Below are 18,327 nucleotides of genomic sequence, written 5' to 3' on the forward strand. Positions count from 1 at the left end.
ACCGCTATTGCCAACTTTTTGTTATTAACTTTTTGAACGGCGTTACATGATCAAAGTTTAGAATATAATAGCCAACACTTGTCAAACTTCAGAGTTTGGGCACGGTTTGCTGATTGGTTTAGAGCAATAAAAGTGATGCCAATACCAACACTGTTTGTTTCGACGCCAAACTGGACCGGGACATATCGGTTGAAAGTAATTAGGTAAAAAGAGTGAGGTAAAAAGCAATTGGTAAACGAGTATCTTGCAAAGAATGAGACACTTTACGATGAGTTTGATGTTTAAGTTTATTTGTGGTCACAAATTAAAGAGAAAGTTTATGGGTGGAGTACTGTGTGTTTCTTTTTCTGGTCAATTGAGGGGGCTTCAACAAAAAATTGTAAGCGGTCAAGTGTAGCACTAAATCAAAAAAATTTCAGCCATAAACTATTTTAAAATTTTTTCTTTTTTCGAAAATTTGGATGAAACAAAAATAGATTAAAACCTGATCTTGTAAAAATTTATTACATGATGTTTTTAGTTTGGTTCCCGTGATCGAACATTTTAGAAAGGATTGTTGCCTCAGCGCAAAACAGTACTACCTTAAACAATGTTTCACTAAAACGCCAGTACTGCATCAGACTCTGTTTACTTTGATTCTGATCAATGCTGAAAAAGTTGTAAATAGTGCAGTGCTGTAGCAGCACTGAATGATTGATAGTCGATTGCTTATAATTTGCAATTTTATTGACAAAAATTCCTTAAAAAAGTAACCAAATTTAGTCCTTAAACAAATTTGTATCCTCTACTTGTCTACTTGTTTTACATTCCGCGATGTTAAATCCAACTTTTGTATGCTTGGGATGGAGATTTTGGATTAGATTATATCTCAGATCTCAGATATGCGTACAGTTATTTTACAGGCTGTATTTAAAAATGTGGAGCAAAATTTTGTAGTAAATCTTTCGATAATACACTCAGCCGTTGATTATACTTTTTTGATTGCTATCTATCGCATTATATGAAATCAAAATTGTTTGAATCAATGAGGAGAGTTTGCACATTCTTCATAAAAAGTGAATATTTAGGACAAATTTTCTTTTTTTTTCCCTACAAAAACGATTAAAAAACGTTTTAAAAATATTTAAACGTTTTGAAAACTTCAAACATCGGTTTGAGTTCCAATTCAATCTTTTATTCCGTTTGAGGTGCTCATTATATGTTGAGACTCTCAATCTGGGCAGATTTCAGTGATCGACCAAAAACAAATAATCGGCGAGATTTTTGCCTCAGAAGAGAAACGAAAAAAATCTAGGCCAGATTCGAAATAAATCAAAATCCGATCGAGCATGGTCAAAACATTCTCGATTACGGTCGCTTTGCGTCAAAATGAAGTCGATTTTTCAAATTTCTGTTAAATATCATTTTCAAACGTTTTTGACGCAAATTGAAAAACAGATTATTCATTATGATTAAAAAGTTATTTCGGAAAAAATATTATATCTTTTGGGTTTGTGTAAAAAATTTCTGACCGATCCGTGTAGAGCAAAACGAGCACGTTTTTTGTTTCACTGCGAGGTCAGAAAAAAAACATAAAAACAGAAGATCAACGGAAGATCAAAGAGAGAGCGGTCTTTTTGTGGAATCCTCTCACAATTCACAAATAACCCAGTTTGACCTATTAATGTTTTTTCTAAGCATCTTCAAGTTTGTTCGGCGCTGTCGTAATCACCCAATTTTTGTATTTTTGATGCGCTAGTTACGCAGAGATGAGACGGTCGCTTTTTTAGACGTTCCATAATGATTTTCAATTCTTTTCTTGTTTGTTTTTGACGTTTGTTATTTTTTATATGGTTGCGGTTTTTAAAAGTGGCTTCATGTTGTCGGTGAGCTGAAACTTTGATCTTATCGATCAAGAGACTTTGTGATGCATGTTGTTTGTCTTATTAATCTTTGAATTTATAGCTCATTAAGTATCTGAAGCTAGTTTTATCTGATTAAACTAGCTCCGCCGTATTAAAATCGCACCAACTTACAAAACAGTATCAAATTTATTCTTTTCTGGCTCATTCTTGTTTTTAATCATGCGTAAACAAACTATCTGAAAGCACAGAACTAAAAACAGCATTATCTTGTTGACCTAAAATATGAACCAACTTAAATTCCAATTTCTATCATTGTTGTTTTTTGGTTTATTCACTACTTTTATTGCACTGACTTTGATCAACGAGCAAGCGGAAACGAGACGAGAAACTGCCGAGCTCTTGGAACTTTACCTACGTTGGACCTTTTAACCGTCTACTCGACCATAGATGGAAGGGAAGGGGGATTTTTTTAAAATCTTTAACCGAATGTTATATATATATATATATATATATATATATATATATATATATATATATATAAAACGAGGCAATCATATAAATCTGAAAAAGGGCCCGCACTGACAAAAATAGATTAGGATCGATTTTAGCATGTAAAAAGAACGTTGATTAATTTTAGACCGATTTAAGAATGAAAAAAGCACGTTGATTAAATTTAGATCGATTTTAGTTTGAAAAAGTACGAAGAAAAAAATAAAAAAGATGGATATTGAGTTGGATCGATTTAAAGTTGATTTAAATTAAACTTAAATCCCAGCTAAAAATTGATCCAAATCGATTTTCAATCAATTTGTTTTCATTTTTAAGGGCATTAAAACGGAATTAAGTCGATTTTAATTCATTTGAGATTTATCAGCTTCAAACTTTTATTGCATTTATTCATCGCCTATCATTTTTCATTTTACATCCATAGCGTATTGTAGCATAAAAAAGACCATATAAAAAGACCAAAACGTCGACATAAATCTATGATTTTCATGCATATTTTGAGCTCAAAAATTGATCTATATTGACCCTTTTCTTGATTCGTCTTATAAGTTTTGCCAAAAATCTGATTTGGTTTCATACTTTTCTATGATTCAATTGCATATTAAGGATATCAAATTTTAATTTATCTGACTGTTTTCTTCTTTCTTACTTTGCATAATCTGACTTACAATAATTTTCTATGATTTCATTGCCTACTTTCGAGCTTAAATTCTGATTTATGTGGATCATTTTTTTGAATTCTATGAAATCTTGCAAGAGTGTTTCTTTTCAAGAAATCGAGATTAGAAACTTCCACCCGCACTGACAAAAATAGATTAGGATCGATTTAAGCATGAAAAAAGAACGTTGATTAAAATTAGACCGATTTTAGTATGAAAAAAGCACGTTGATTAATTTTAGATCGATTTTAGTTTGAAAAAGTACAAAGAAAAAATAAAAAAGAGGGATATTGAGTTGGATCGATATAAATTTGATTTAAATTGATCTTAAATCCCAGCTAAAAAGATCCAAATCGAATTTCACTTAATTTGTTTTCATTTTTAATGGGATTAAAACGGAAACAAATCGATTATATTTCATTCGAGATTTATCAGATTCAAATTTTTATTGCATCTAACCATCGCCAATCATTTTTCATTTTACATCCATAGCGTATTGTAGCATAAAAAAAACCAAATAAAAGACCAAAATGTCGACATAAATCTATGATTTTTTTGCATATTTGAGCTCAAAAATTGATCTTTATTGACCCTTTTCTTGACTAAAGTTTTGCTAAAAATTTGATTTGGTTCCATATTTTTCTATGATTTAATTGCATATTAAGGAGATCAAATTTTAATTTATCTGAAACTTTTCTTCTTTGTTACTTAGAATTTCGCATAATCTGATTTAGAATAATTTTCTAAGATTTCATTGCTTACTCTCGAGCTTAAATTCCGATTTATGTGGATCATTTTTTTGAATTCTATAACATCTTGCGCTAGTGTTTCTTTTTCAGAAATCGAGAATAGAAATTTCCACCCGCACTGACAAAAATGGATTAGGATCATTTTTAGTATGAAAAAAGTATGTTGAAAAAAAATAGATCGATTTTAGAATGAAAAAAGTACGTTGATTAAATTTAGATCGATTTTAGCATGAAAAAACTTAAATAAAAAGATGAAGATTGATTTGGATCGATTTAAAATCTATTTGAATTGATCTTAAATCCCAGCTGAAAAAACTGATCCAATCGATTTTAAATCCATTTATATGCCTTTTTCCAGTCTGATTTTGTTTTTTTTTAAGGGGATTAAAACAGATTTAAATTGATTTTTTTTTGCTTAATATTGAGATCATAATTTAATTTTACCTGACCCTTTTCTGGTTTGTTACACAAGATTATGCCCATATTCTGATTTACAATGGTCTTCTATGATTTTATTGCAAAACTTTGATTTTAAAACCTGATTTATGTGGATCATTTTATTGAATTCTACCACACCTGGCACAAGTGTTTATGTTAAAAAAATCGAGAATAAAAAAGGTCAACATTTGTTTTGAAGAGTATGTTTTTTTTCGCCGTGTTTACAAAAAATTGGTTTTAGTGGGTCGGAAAATCCATCGAAATCGATTTAAGTCGATTTTTTTAGACACTTTAATTGATTTAAATTTTCAAAAAGATCTTTTTTAATCTATTTAAAACGGATTTAAGTGAGATTTGCATGAATTTTAGTGAGTCGGAAAATCCATCAAAATCGATTTAAATCGAATTTTTAGACATTTATATCGATTCAAAATTTTTAAAATGATCGATTCAAATCAATTTAAAATCCATTTAAGTTCGTAAATTGTACATGGTTAATCAATTTGGATCGATTTAAAATCGATTTAAATTTAATTATATCGACCGGAAAAATTTTTTTCATTTGAGTTTTTTCAGTTTCAAAAATTTATTGCATTTATTTCTTGCCTATCTTTTTTCATTTTTCATCCATAGCGTATTGTTGCAGGAAAAGTCCAAATAAAAAGACCAAAATATCGATAAAATTCGATGATTATCTTGCATATTTTGAGTTCAAAAACTGTCTTTTTTTACCCTTTTCTGGATTCGTTTCATAAGTTGTTGGTTAAAATATGATTTGTTTTCATGTTTTTCTATGGTTATTTTGCTTAATATTGAGATCACAATTTAATTTTACCTGACCTTTTTCTGGTTTGTTACACAAGATTATGCCCATATTCTGATTTACAATGGTCTTCTACGATTTTATTGCTAAACTTTGAGTTTCAAACCTGATTTATGTGGATCATTTTATTGAATTCTACAACACATGGCACGAGTGTTTGTGTTTAAAAACTCGAGAATAAAAAAAGACAACATTTTTTTAAAGAGTATGTTTTTTTTTCGCCGTGTTTGCAAAAAAATCGGTTTTAGTGGGTCGGAAAGTCAATCGAAATCGATTTAAGTCGATTTTTTTGTACACTTTAATCGATTCAAATTTTTCAAAAAGATTTTTTTTAATCGATTTAAAATACATTTAAATTCGTAAATTGTACATGGTTAATCGATTTGGATTATTTTCTTAAGAGTTTTTTACCGTGTTAGCAAAAAAAAATGATTTTAAGGAATCTGAAAACCCATCCAAATCGATTTAAATTGATTTTAAAGAGACCTAAATCGATTCAAATTTTTCAAATAAGATCAATTAGAATCGATTCAAAATAGATTTAAGTGCGTTTCCGATGGATTATAAGAGAAGGAAAGTTTAGAATCGATTCAAAATAGATTTATGTGCATTTCCGATGGATTATAAGGAGAAGGAATTTAAATCGATATAAAATCCATTAAAGATCGTAAAACATACATTCCCGCACTGACAAAAATGGATTAAGATCCATTTTAGTATGAAAAATTGATTTAAGTGAGATTTGCAAGAATTTTAGTGAGTCGCAAAATCCATCGAAATCGATTTAAATCGATTTTTTAGACACTTAAATCGATTTGAATTTTTCAAAACTATCGATTTAAATCGATTTAAAATCCTTTTAAGCACGTAAATTGTACATGGTTAATCGATTTGGATTGATTTAAAATCCATTTAAATTCAATTCAAATCAACTGGAAATCATTTCTGTCAGTGCGGGCAACTATTTTTACTTAAGAGTTTTTAACCGTGTTAGCAAAAAAATGAATTTGAGGAGTCTGAAAATCCATCCAAATCGATTTAAATTGATTTTAAAGAGACTCATATCGATTCCAAATTTTCAAATAAGATCGATTTGAATCGATTAAAAATGGATTTAAGTGTGTTTCCGATGGATTATAAGAAGAAGGGAAATCCATCCAAATCGACTTAAATCGACTTTTTAGACACTTGAATTGATCTAAAGTTTTCAAAAAAGATCAGTTTAAATCGATATAAAGTCAATTAAAGATCGTGAAACATACATTCCCGCACTGACAAAAATGGATTAAGATCCATTTAGTATGAAAAATTGATTTAAGTGAGATTTGCATGAATTTTAGTGAGTCGAAAAATCCATCGAAATCGATTCAAATCGATTTTTAGACACTTATATCGTTTTGAAATTTTCAAAAAACATCGATTTAAATCGATTCAAAATCCTTTTAAGTTCGTAAATTGTGCATGATTAATCGAATTGGATCAATTTAAAATCGATTTAAATTCAATTTAAATTAACCGGAAATCATTTCTGTCAGTGCGGGCAACTATTTTTACTTAAGAGTTTTTTACCGTGTTAGCAAAAAAAATGAATTTAAGGAGTCTGAAAATCCTTCCAAATCGATTTAAATTGAATTTAAAAAGACTCAAATCGATTCCAATTTTTTAAATAAGATTGATTTGAATCAATTAAAAATGGAATTAAGTGCCTTTCCGATGGATTATAAGAAGAAAAAAAATCCATCCAAATCGACTTAAATCGACTTTTTAGACTCTTGAATTGATCCAAAGTTTTCAAAAAAGATCAGTTTAAATCGATATAAAGTCAATTAAAGATCGTGAAACATACATTCCCGCACTGACAAAAATGGATTAGAATCAATTTTTGTATGAAAAAAGTACGTTGATTAAATTTAGGTCAATTTCAGAATGAAAAAAGTACAAAGATAAAAAAAAGATGAAAATTGATTTAGATCGATTTAAAATTTTCAAAAAGATCGATTTAAATCGATTTAAAATCCATTTAAGTTCGTAAATTGTACTTGGTTAATCGATTTGGATCGATTTAAAATCGATTTATATTTGATTTATATTGACCGGAAAAATTTTTTTCATTTGAGTTTTTTCAGTTTCAAAAATTTATTGCATTTTTTTCTTGTCTATCTTTTTTCATTTTTCATCCATAGCGTATTGTTGCATGAAAAGTTCATATAAAAAGACCAAAATATCGATAAAATTCGATGATTATCTTGCATATTTTGAGTTCAAAAACTGTCTTTTTTTACCCTTTTCTGGATTCGTTTCATAAGTTGTTGCTTAAAATATGATTTGTTTTCATGTTTTTCTATGGTTATTTTGCTTAATATTGAGATCACAATTTAATTTTACCTGACTTTTTTCTGGTTTGTTACACAAGATTATGCCCATATTTTGATTTACAATGGTCTTCTACGATTTTATTGCTAAACTTTGAGTTTCAAACCTGATTTATGTGGATCATTTTATTGAATTCTACAACACATGGCACGAGTGTTTGTGTTTAAAAACTCGAGAATAAAAAAAGACAACATTTTTTTAAAGAGTATGTTTTTTTTTCGCCGTGTTTGCAAAAAAATCGGTTTTAGGGGGTCGGAAAATCCATCGAAATTGATTTAAGTCGATTTTTTTTGGACACTTTAATCGATTCAAATTTTTCAAAAAGATTTTTTTATATCGATTTAAAATACATTTAAATTCGTAAATTGTACATGGTTAATCGATTTGGATTATTTTCTTAAGAGTTTTTTACCGTGTTAGCAAAAAAAAATGATTTTAAGGAATCTGAAAACCCATCCAAATCGATTTAAATTGATTTTAAAGAGACCTAAATCGATTCAATTTTTTCAATTAAGATCAATTGGAATCGATTCAAAATAGATTTAAGTGCGTTTCCGATGGATTATAAGGAGAAGGAAAGGATTATAAGGAGAAGGAAAGTTTAGAATCGATTCAAAATAGATTTAAGTGCGTTTCCGATGGATTATGAGAAGAAGGAAAATCCATCCAAATCGACTTAAATCGACTTTTTAGACATTTGAATTGATCCAAAGTTTTCAAAAAAGATCAGTTTAAATCAATATAAAGTCAATTAAAGATCGTGAAACATACATTCCCGCACTGACAAAAATGGATTAAGATCCATTTTAGTATGAAAAATTGATTTAAGTGAGATTTGCAAGAATTTTAGTGAGTCGCAAAATCCATCGAAATCGATTTAAATCGAATTTTTAGACACTTAAATCGATTTGAATTTTTCAAAACTATCGATTTAAATCGATTTAAAATCCTTTTAAGCACGTAAATTGTACATGGTTAATCGATTTGGATCGATTTAAAATCCATTTAAATTCAATTCAAATCAACCGGAAATCATTTCTGTCAGTGCGGGCAACTATTTTTACTTAAGAGTTTTTAACCGTGTTAGCAAAAAAATGAATTTGAGGAGTCTGAAAATCCATCCAAATCGATTTAAATTGATTTTAAAGAGACTCAAATCGATTCCAATTTTTCAAAAAAGATCGATTTGAATCGATTAAAAATGGATTTAAGTGCGTTTCCGATGGATTATAAGAAGAAGGGAAATCCATCCAAATCGACTTAAATCGACTTTTTAGACACTTGAATTGATCCAAAGTTTTAAAAAAAGATCAGTTTAAATCGATATAAAGTCATATAAAGATCGTGAAACATACATTCCCGCACTGACAAAAATGGATTAGAATCGATTTTAGTATGAAAAAATTACGTTGATTAAATTTAGGTCAATTTCAGAATGAAAAAAGTACAAAGATAAAAAAAAGATGAAAATTGATTTAGATCGATTCAAAATTTTTAAAATGATCGATTCAAATCAATTTAAAATCCATTTAAGTTCGTAAATTGTACATGGTTAATCAATTTGGATCGATTTAAAATCAATTTAAATTTAATTATATCGACCGGAAAAATTTTTTTCATTTGAGTTTTTTCAGTTTCAAAAATTTATTGCATTTATTTCTTGCCTATCTTTTTTCATTTTTCATCCATAGCGTATTGTTGCAGGAAAAGTCCAAATAAAAAGACCAAAATAAATAAAATTCGATGATTATCTTGCATATTTTGAGTTCAAAAACTGTCTTTTTTTACCCTTTTCTGGATTCGTTTCATAAGTTGTTGCTTAAAATATGATTTGTTTTCATGTTTTTCTATGGTTATTTTGCTTAATATTGAGATCACAATTTAATTTTACCTGAACTTTTTCTGGTTTGTTACACAAGATTATGCCCATATTCTGATTTACAATGGTCTTCTACGATTTTATTGCTAAACTTTGAGTTTCAAACCTGATTTATGTGGATCATTTTATTGAATTCTACAACACATGGCACGAGTGTTTGTGTTTAAAAACTCGAGAATAAAAAAAGACAACATTTTTTTAAAGAGTATGTTTTTTTTCGCCGTGTTTGCAAAAAAATCGGTTTTAGTGGGTCGGAAAGTCCATCGAAATCGATTTAAGTCGATTTTTTTGTACACTTTAATCGATTCAAATTTTTCAAAAAGATTTTTTTTAATCGATTTAAAATACATTTAAATTCGTAAATTGTACATGGTTAATCGATTTGGATTATTTTCTTAAGAGTTTTTTACCGTGTTAGCAAAAAAAAATGATTTTAAGGAATCTGAAAACCCATCCAAATCGATTTAAATTGATTTTAAAGAGACCTAAATCGATTCAAATTTTTCAAATAAGATCAATTAGAATCGATTCAAAATAGATTTAAGTGCGTTTCCGATGGATTATAAGAGAAGGAAAGTTTAGAATCGATTCAAAATAGATTTATGTGCATTTCCGATGGATTATAAGGAGAAGGAATTTAAATCGATATAAAATCCATTAAAGATCGTAAAACATACATTCCCGCACTGACAAAAATGGATTAAGATCCATTTTAGTATGAAAAATTGATTTAAGTGAGATTTGCAAGAATTTTAGTGAGTCGCAAAATCCATCGAAATCGATTTAAATCGATTTTTTAGACACTTAAATCGATTTGAATTTTTCAAAACTATCGATTTAAATCGATTTAAAATCCTTTTAAGCACGTAAATTGTACATGGTTAATCAATTTGGATCGATTTAAAATCCATTTAAATTCAATTCAAATCAACTGGAAATCATTTCTGTCAGTGCGGGCAACTATTTTTACTTAAGAGTTTTTAACCGTGTTAGCAAAAAAATGAATTTGAGGTGTCTGAAAATCCATCCAAATCGATTTAAATTGATTTTAAAGAGACTCAAATCGATTCCAAATTTTCAAATAAGATCGATTTGAATCGATTAAAAATGGATTTAAGTGTGTTTCCGATGGATTATAAGAAGAAGGAAAATCCATCCAAATCGACTTAAATCGACTTTTTAGACACTTGAATTGATCTAAAGTTTTCAAAAAAGATCAGTTTAAATCGATATAAAGTCAATTAAAGATCGTGAAACATACATTCCCGCACTGACAAAAATGGATTAAGATCCATTTAGTATGAAAAATTGATTTAAGTGAGATTTGCATGAATTTTAGTGAGTCGAAAAATCCATCGAAATCGATTCAAATCGATTTTTAGACACTTACATCGATTTGAAATTTTCAAAAAACATCGATTTAAATCGATTTAAAATCCTTTTAAGTTCGTAAATTGTGCATGATTAATCGAATTGGATCAATTTAAAATCGATTTAAATTCAATTTAAATTAACCGGAAATCATTTCTGTCAGTGCGGGCAACTATTTTTACTTATGAGTTTTTTACCGTGTTAGCAAAAAAAATGAATTTAAGGAGTCTGAAAATCCTTCCAAATCGATTTAAATTGAATTTAAAAAGACTCAAATCGATTCCAATTTTTTAAATAAGATTGATTTGAATCAATTAAAAATGGAATTAAGTGCCTTTCCGATGGATTATAAGAAGAAAGAAAATCCATCCAAATCGACTTAAATCGACTTTTTAGACTCTTGAATTGATCCAAAGTTTTCAAAAAAGATCAGTTTAAATCGATATAAAGTCAATTAAAGATCGTGAAACATACATTCCCGCACTGACAAAAATGGATTAGAATCGATTTTTGTATGAAAAAAGTACGTTGATTAAATTTAGGTCAATTTCAGAATGAAAAAAGTACAAAGATAAAAAAAAGATGAAAATTGATTTAGATCGATTTAAAATTTTCAAAAAGATCGATTTAAATCGATTTAAAATCCATTTAAGTTCGTAAATTGTACTTGGTTAATCGATTTGGATCGATTTAAAATCGATTTATATTTGATTTATATTGACCGGAAAAAATTTTTTCATTTGAGTTTTTTCAGTTTCAAAAATTTATTGCATTTTTTTCTTGTCTATCTTTTTTCATTTTTCATCCATAGCGTATTGTTGCATGAAAAGTTCATATAAAAAGACCAAAATATCGATAAAATTCGATGATTATCTTGCATATTTTGAGTTCAAAAACTGTCTTTTTTTACCCTTTTCTGGATTCGTTTCATAAGTTGTTGCTTAAAATATGATTTGTTTTCATGTTTTTCTATGGTTATTTTGCTTAATATTGAGATCACAATTTAATTTTACCTGACTTTTTTCTGGTTTGTTACACAAGATTATGCCCATATTTTGATTTACAATGGTCTTCTACGATTTTATTGCTAAACTTTGAGTTTCAAACCTGATTTATGTGGATCATTTTATTGAATTCTACAACACATGGCACGAGTGTTTGTGTTTAAAAACTCGAGAATAAAAAAAGACAACATTTTTTTAAAGAGTATGTTTTTTTTTCGCCGTGTTTGCAAAAAAATCAGTTTTAGGGGGTCGGAAAATCCATCGAAATTGATTTAAGTCGATTTTTTTTGGACACTTTAATCGATTCAAATTTTTCAAAAAGATTTTTTTATATCGATTTAAAATACATTTAAATTCGTAAATTGTACATGGTTAATCGATTTGGATTATTTTCTTAAGAGTTTTTTACCGTGTTAGCAAAAAAAAATGATTTTAAGGAATCTGAAAACCCATCCAAATCGATTTAAATTGATTTTAAAGAGACCTAAATCGATTCAATTTTTTCAATTAAGATCAATTGGAATCGATTCAAAATAGATTTAAGTGCGTTTCCGATGGATTATAAGGAGAAGGAAAGGATTATAAGGAGAAGGAAAGTTTAGAATCGATTCAAAATAGATTTAAGTGCGTTTCCGATGGATTATGAGAAGAAGGAAAATCCATCCAAATCGACTTAAATCGACTTTTTAGACATTTGAATTGATCCAAAGTTTTCAAAAAAGATCAGTTTAAATCAATATAAAGTCAATTAAAGATCGTGAAACATACATTCCCGCACTGACAAAAATGGATTAAGATCCATTTTAGTATGAAAAATTGATTTAAGTGAGATTTGCAAGAATTTTAGTGAGTCGCAAAATCCATCGAAATCGATTTAAATCGATTTTTTAGACACTTAAATCGATTTGAATTTTTCAAAACTATCGATTTAAATCGATTTAAAATCCTTTTAAGCACGTAAATTGTACATGGTTAATCGATTTGGATCGATTTAAAATCCATTTAAATTCAATTCAAATCAACCGGAAATCATTTCTGTCAGTGCGGGCAACTATTTTTACTTAAGAGTTTTTAACCGTGTTAGCAAAAAAATGAATTTGAGGAGTCTGAAAATCCATCCAAATCGATTTAAATTGATTTTAAAGAGACTCAAATCGATTCCAATTTTTCAAAAAAGATCGATTTGAATCGATTAAAAATGGATTTAAGTGCGTTTCCGATGGATTATAAGAAGAAGGGAAATCCATCCAAATCGACTTAAATCGACTTTTTAGACACTTGAATTGATCCAAAGTTTTCAAAAAAGATCAGTTTAAATCGATATAAAGTCATATAAAGATCGTGAAACATACATTCCCGCACTGACAAAAATGGATTAGAATCGATTTTAGTATGAAAAAAGTACGTTGATTAAATTTAGGTCAGTTTCAGAATGAAAAAAGTACAAAGATAAAAAAAAAGATGAAATTTGATCTGAAATCCCAGCTGAAAAAATTGATCCAAATCAATTTTAAATCAAACTGAAAACTTTTCTTCCAGTCAGAATTTATTTTTTGTTTTAAGGGGATTGAAACGGATTTAAATCGATTTTTTTTCTTTGGAGATTTATCAGTTTCGAATTTTTATTGCATTTATTCATTGCCTATATTTTTTCAACCTACATTCATAGTGTATTATAACATTTAAAAGAACAATAAAAAGACCAAATAAAAATATAAGTTTTGCCCAAAAACTGATTTATCTTCATAATTTTCTATGATTTTATTGCATATTATGGAGATCAAATTTTATTTCTTTTTGACCCTTTATTGTTTGTAAGATAGGATTTTGCAAAATCTGATATACAATAGTTTTTATAATTTCATTGCCTATTTTCGAACTTTAAATTTGATTTATGTGGATCATTTATTGAATTCTATAACATCTGGCACGAGTGTTCATGTTTAAAAAATAGAGAAAAAAAATTCCAACAATTTTTAGAGTGTATGTTTTTTTCGCCGTGTTAGCAAAAAACTTGATTATAGGGAGTCTGAAACTCCATTCATATCGATTTAAATCGATTTTAAAGAGACTTAAATCGATTCAAAATTTTCAAATAAGATCGATTTAAATGTTTTAAAATGGATTTAAGTGAGTTTCCGATGGATTTTAGTGAGTCGGAAAATCCATCCAAATTGATTTAAATCGATTTTTTTGATACTTAAATTGATTTAAAATTTTCAAAAAGATCAATTTAAATCGATTTTAAATCCCTTTAAATTCGTAAAATGTACATTGTTAATCGATTTGATCGATTTAAAATCGATTTATCATCAATTTAAATCGACTCGAAACCATTTTTGTCAGTGCGGGTTGTTAATAGATTTGGATCGATTTAAAATCGGTTTTAAATCAATATAAATCGATCCGAAACCATTTTTGTCAGTGCGGGGACTGCCAAATAACCCAAGTTTTAGTTTTGACAAAGAGCGCGCCAAAAAAAAGGTTTTCTTTCCGGCCTTCAATTCAAAACAGTTTTTTTTATTTATAAATATGATCCCTATGTACACCACTGTGCACATCCCCCCTCCTCAAAACTACTTTAGAATGGCATGGTATTAAAAATGTAGTCCAACCCTTTATAACTCCCCTGCCATCCAATCGACTGCTGAGCGGGATAAAAAAAAGAAGATTGGTATCAAACCTACGGTAAAAGGGTCCATAAATTAGGTTCAGTAAATAAACCTCAAATTCGAAGCAGCAGCGGAGTTAATTCAAATAAACAGCATGTAAACTTGTATTCGGATCACGACAGCAAAATGCAGAGACAAGATATTGTCGTTAAAAATCACGAGGGCAAACTGGTGTTACTTTTCTGGAAAGCAATTTGCGATGAACGTGCGGGATCCTATAAGAAAGTTGTAGTTTTATCATACACTAACAACGGAACAGAGTAATGAAGTCTACAGAGATTTAAGAAAAGGTAATTCAGGAAAAATTTTTCGCGCTATTTGGACCATTAAATATATCGTCAACAGAAATTCCTTTCTATCTAATAAAAAAGGTTGTTATAGCGCTTGCATTTTCATTGAGTGTCTAAAACGGCATTTGTTAATGATAAATGTTTCTCATTCTGCCACAAATTTTTCATGAAACCGATTGCGTTTTTGTTCTGACCTTTGAAAACGGGAACCGAATTTGCACTCGGATATGTTTCATTTTTTTTTGTTATTTTTTTCTCTTTTTTTTTGTTTTCAACGCAAAATAAGGTACCACAAATTTCATCGGACTGGATGGAGTGATATAGTACATTACAACGCTATCAGTCGTGATTTGATTGATCATTCAAAATCGTCGAAAAAATTCCACCAGTGTCGAGAAAAACCGGTTTGAGCTTTTAGGTTTTTCGTCTAATCTCGATCGAGTAAAGCGAGCGAGCATGCTTACATTAGCTGATTTATCCTTATTTGAAGTCGTGTTAGTGTTAATGGAATAAATTAAGTATTATTGGAATAAAATATTTTTTGGAGTTTTTAGCGACATTAAGTTTATGGAAAGAAAAATTGAAAATTAAAAAAAAAGTTTCGTCGCAAATTTATTTTTTACGATCGTTAGTTTTGTTTTTTGAACTGTTTTGAGCTACAAAATGAACTGTTTTACAATTGGTTATTTCACTATGACTGTCGAATATGGCTAAGTTCTAGTTTTCCTTCAGATCCTTTCATCACACCAAGCAGAAAAAAAAATTTTCTTTTCTTAAAGTCCATGGTCGGAATAGTCTGTTCTACTTGTACAGTTACCGGCTATTTTATTCTGCTTGCGCTTTGCTTTAAAGGATCTTTACCGCAATCCCGCAATCTTTTTGGCAAAGTGTCTCTCTGAGGCAAACTTTTCGGCAAACTGCCCACTAAATTGCCAAATAGCAAGAGGACCTTGCGATATCTGCCAACTGTCTCGATTAATGTTGCATGGACAAAGGTACAAATCTAGTTTTGTTTAACCAAGCGAGGGTTTGTTGTAACCTCTTAGATCAAAACTGCGAGGAAACAAGTTAGTCTTATAGGTTCTATACAGACCACGAACAAAGGCTGTGACTTCTCTTTGATTTGTGGCATTAGGTAAGGCATATGTGATCTGAAAAAGCTTGTACCAAATCCACATCATTATGTTGAAGCGGCCGTTATTTCGAAAGCTCAACATATACGATCGATTTTTTTTCCGCATTATGTCCCAACCAAGATGCAAAACAGGCTTCCGAATAAACGGAGGTAATAGATCCGTTTAGCCACTTGATCAAACAAAGTGTTCCGCTGCTCAGGGGCGGTTCTAGGATTTTCTCGAGATGGGGGGGGGGGGATTTTCTAAAAAAAAAAGCAATTAGGTTCGTTTCAAACCTATACTCTAAGAACTTCTAGCTTTTTAATCTGCTGCTCTTGGAGTACAATCAGGTCTAGTTGTATTTTTTCTGATGCGGAGTACTCTGCCTTCTAAGCGTTGTTGAGCAGTCATTTTTGATTGAATTAAGAATTCATTTTCTGTAAGACTTCCGTGAAAGGAATCGGGAAAGTCCGCCCACACTGGGGGTATACTAAGTTTCATATGCGTCCTTTCTTATCATTTATCTGAACTACCTGTAGACTTCTATGAACAGACCTGCAGAGTCTGTCCTGAAAGAAATGCGCAACAATACGACGAAATTTAGGAATGAAAAAGGGGAATTGTTTGTAAATTCAGCTACAACTCACGTGACTTTTCATGCACTAAGGTCAACAGTCTTCATTATTTGTTCCTTCATGCGATATACAGCGTGTCCTAAACGTATTACAATTGATTTTGGAAACCAAACAATCACCAGAGCGATGCACGTCGAGCGCCAACTGCACCTGAAAAGTAGCCAAAGATTTAGAGAATCTCAAATTATTGTTTGCTTGCCAGCAGTTACCAGTTATTTTTACGCTTTAAGACCAAGTTTTTTGGTCGAATACTTCGAGTACCAGCGACTGGCTGGCGTGAAAAAGATTTCAATGGGCGAATTGGACAAAAAGATCTATTCTTTTGGTTTCGATCCAGTATCGCAACAAATATTGAAACATTACAAAGATATTGGCTTCTTAGAGATGCATTCAGTTTCTGTTTACTCCAACAACGCATCAAATATGCATCAAATAGCGGAAAATTCAAAACCAATTCAAAATACCTACTGCTATCTAAAATACGCAACGATTTCTGATTATGTTATTGTGCAAGATTTAGATGAAATTGTTGCCTTTAATAGCAATTTGTACCGTAATCTTCCGCGAGCTCTTTTAGCAGCCAAAGATAAAAAGCATCGTTATTTCAGCTTTAAACTGTACGATCAGTCTATTGCTCGAAAGTGTAACAACTTCACTAAAGATTTCAGAAACACAACCGACTTTCTAATTTCGCGAGCAAATCTGTACTATCGTCGAAACTTGAATCCGGGAAAAACTATCCATTCCAGTCATGTATGTCAGTTACCCGGAAGTTATAGCTGCTTCATCTACCGAAAAGTTCCAGAATTATTTTCCGATGAGAGTATGAGAAAAGAAGAATTCCATAAACTTGTTAGCTGGATGAAAAACAAAGAGGGCGTAAGCTTCTTGAGGAGCCTTCATTTTAGAACTTCTGTTGCTAATAAGTTCTATAACGAAAAGGATGAGCAGGTTAATAAAGATATGTGTTCAAAGAACAACACTATTGAGTTCGATTGGCTCGCCAAACTAACTCCAAAACTAGTGAAAAACACTATGGATACTTTGAAAAAAATTTACGCCAGACAGCAAGACGACTGAGAGAGAGAGAGAGAGAGAGAAAGAGCAAAACAGTTCTTTGTTGCATCAAAAAAGGTAGTTACAGAACCGTGTAATGGAACAAGTGTACAGTTTTAATAAATACAAGAATACAAGAAAAAAAAACGTTTTGTCAGTCACTGAGCACACTAAGCATTGGGGGAAGGGGAAGTTGGGCGTCGGAAAAAAAACTTTGATAGATTTTTCATCCATTTCCGGACTGCTGATATTTTATATTTGCTATGGTGAGTTATATTTTAAGTTTTGTAGGAGTTTGTAAACATAAAAAATACGAATCAAATTTTATTTGCTTTATCTTTGTAACCCATTGGCTAGAAGTAAAATTCTTTGATCAAAACTTCCGAAGGATATTCTTCCACGAACAGAAATCAGACTTAGCTTACTTTTTGTAGTACAAATAATATGGAAGATGACTTAGAGTTCACAAACAAGCAGTTTTTTTTCAGGATAAGTTTAAAGGTTTGCAATCGTATCTAGGTAGTTCAGATTGTAATAAGTTATACCAAGTTCTTGTTAAAATTTCTTGATTTTTTGTTGAAGATTTTGAAGCAATTTATCTTCAGAAAAAATTCTTTTTTTTGTTAAGTTGGTTTTTAATTGAATTAAAATGAAGATATCCTCAGAAACACTTGTGGTGGCTTTGGAGCTCAAATAGTATTCGGATTTTGGGATCAACTTGAACATCTTTAAACAAATTTAAACATACCAAAAAGCTATATGCACAGATTTTGCCAACACTAAAAACAAAACCAGCACCAATTACAAAGACATTGCGTACAAGAAACATTTTTGAACACCAATTTTGAAGAGATTTTTTTTGTGTACTGACGCTACTAAAAAGTCTAAATAGGAAGATTCACATCGTGGTAA

General features: G+C 30.0%; 1 long non-coding RNA gene across 1 annotated transcript; it reads left to right on the forward strand.

The window, feature by feature from the left end:
- The first annotated feature begins 1,995 nt into the window (after positions 1-1,995).
- Positions 1,996-17,721, forward strand: LOC134855332 (uncharacterized). Its single transcript, XR_010164470.1, has 3 exons — positions 1,996-2,259; positions 14,357-14,579; positions 16,278-17,721. It is a non-coding gene; the product is annotated as an uncharacterized LOC134855332 (long non-coding RNA).
- The last annotated feature ends 606 nt before the right edge of the window (positions 17,722-18,327 follow it).

This window comes from Symsagittifera roscoffensis, chromosome 10 (assembly GCF_963678635.1).
Source record: "Symsagittifera roscoffensis chromosome 10, txSymRosc1.1, whole genome shotgun sequence".
Taxonomy (NCBI): Eukaryota; Metazoa; Xenacoelomorpha; order Acoela; family Convolutidae; genus Symsagittifera; species Symsagittifera roscoffensis.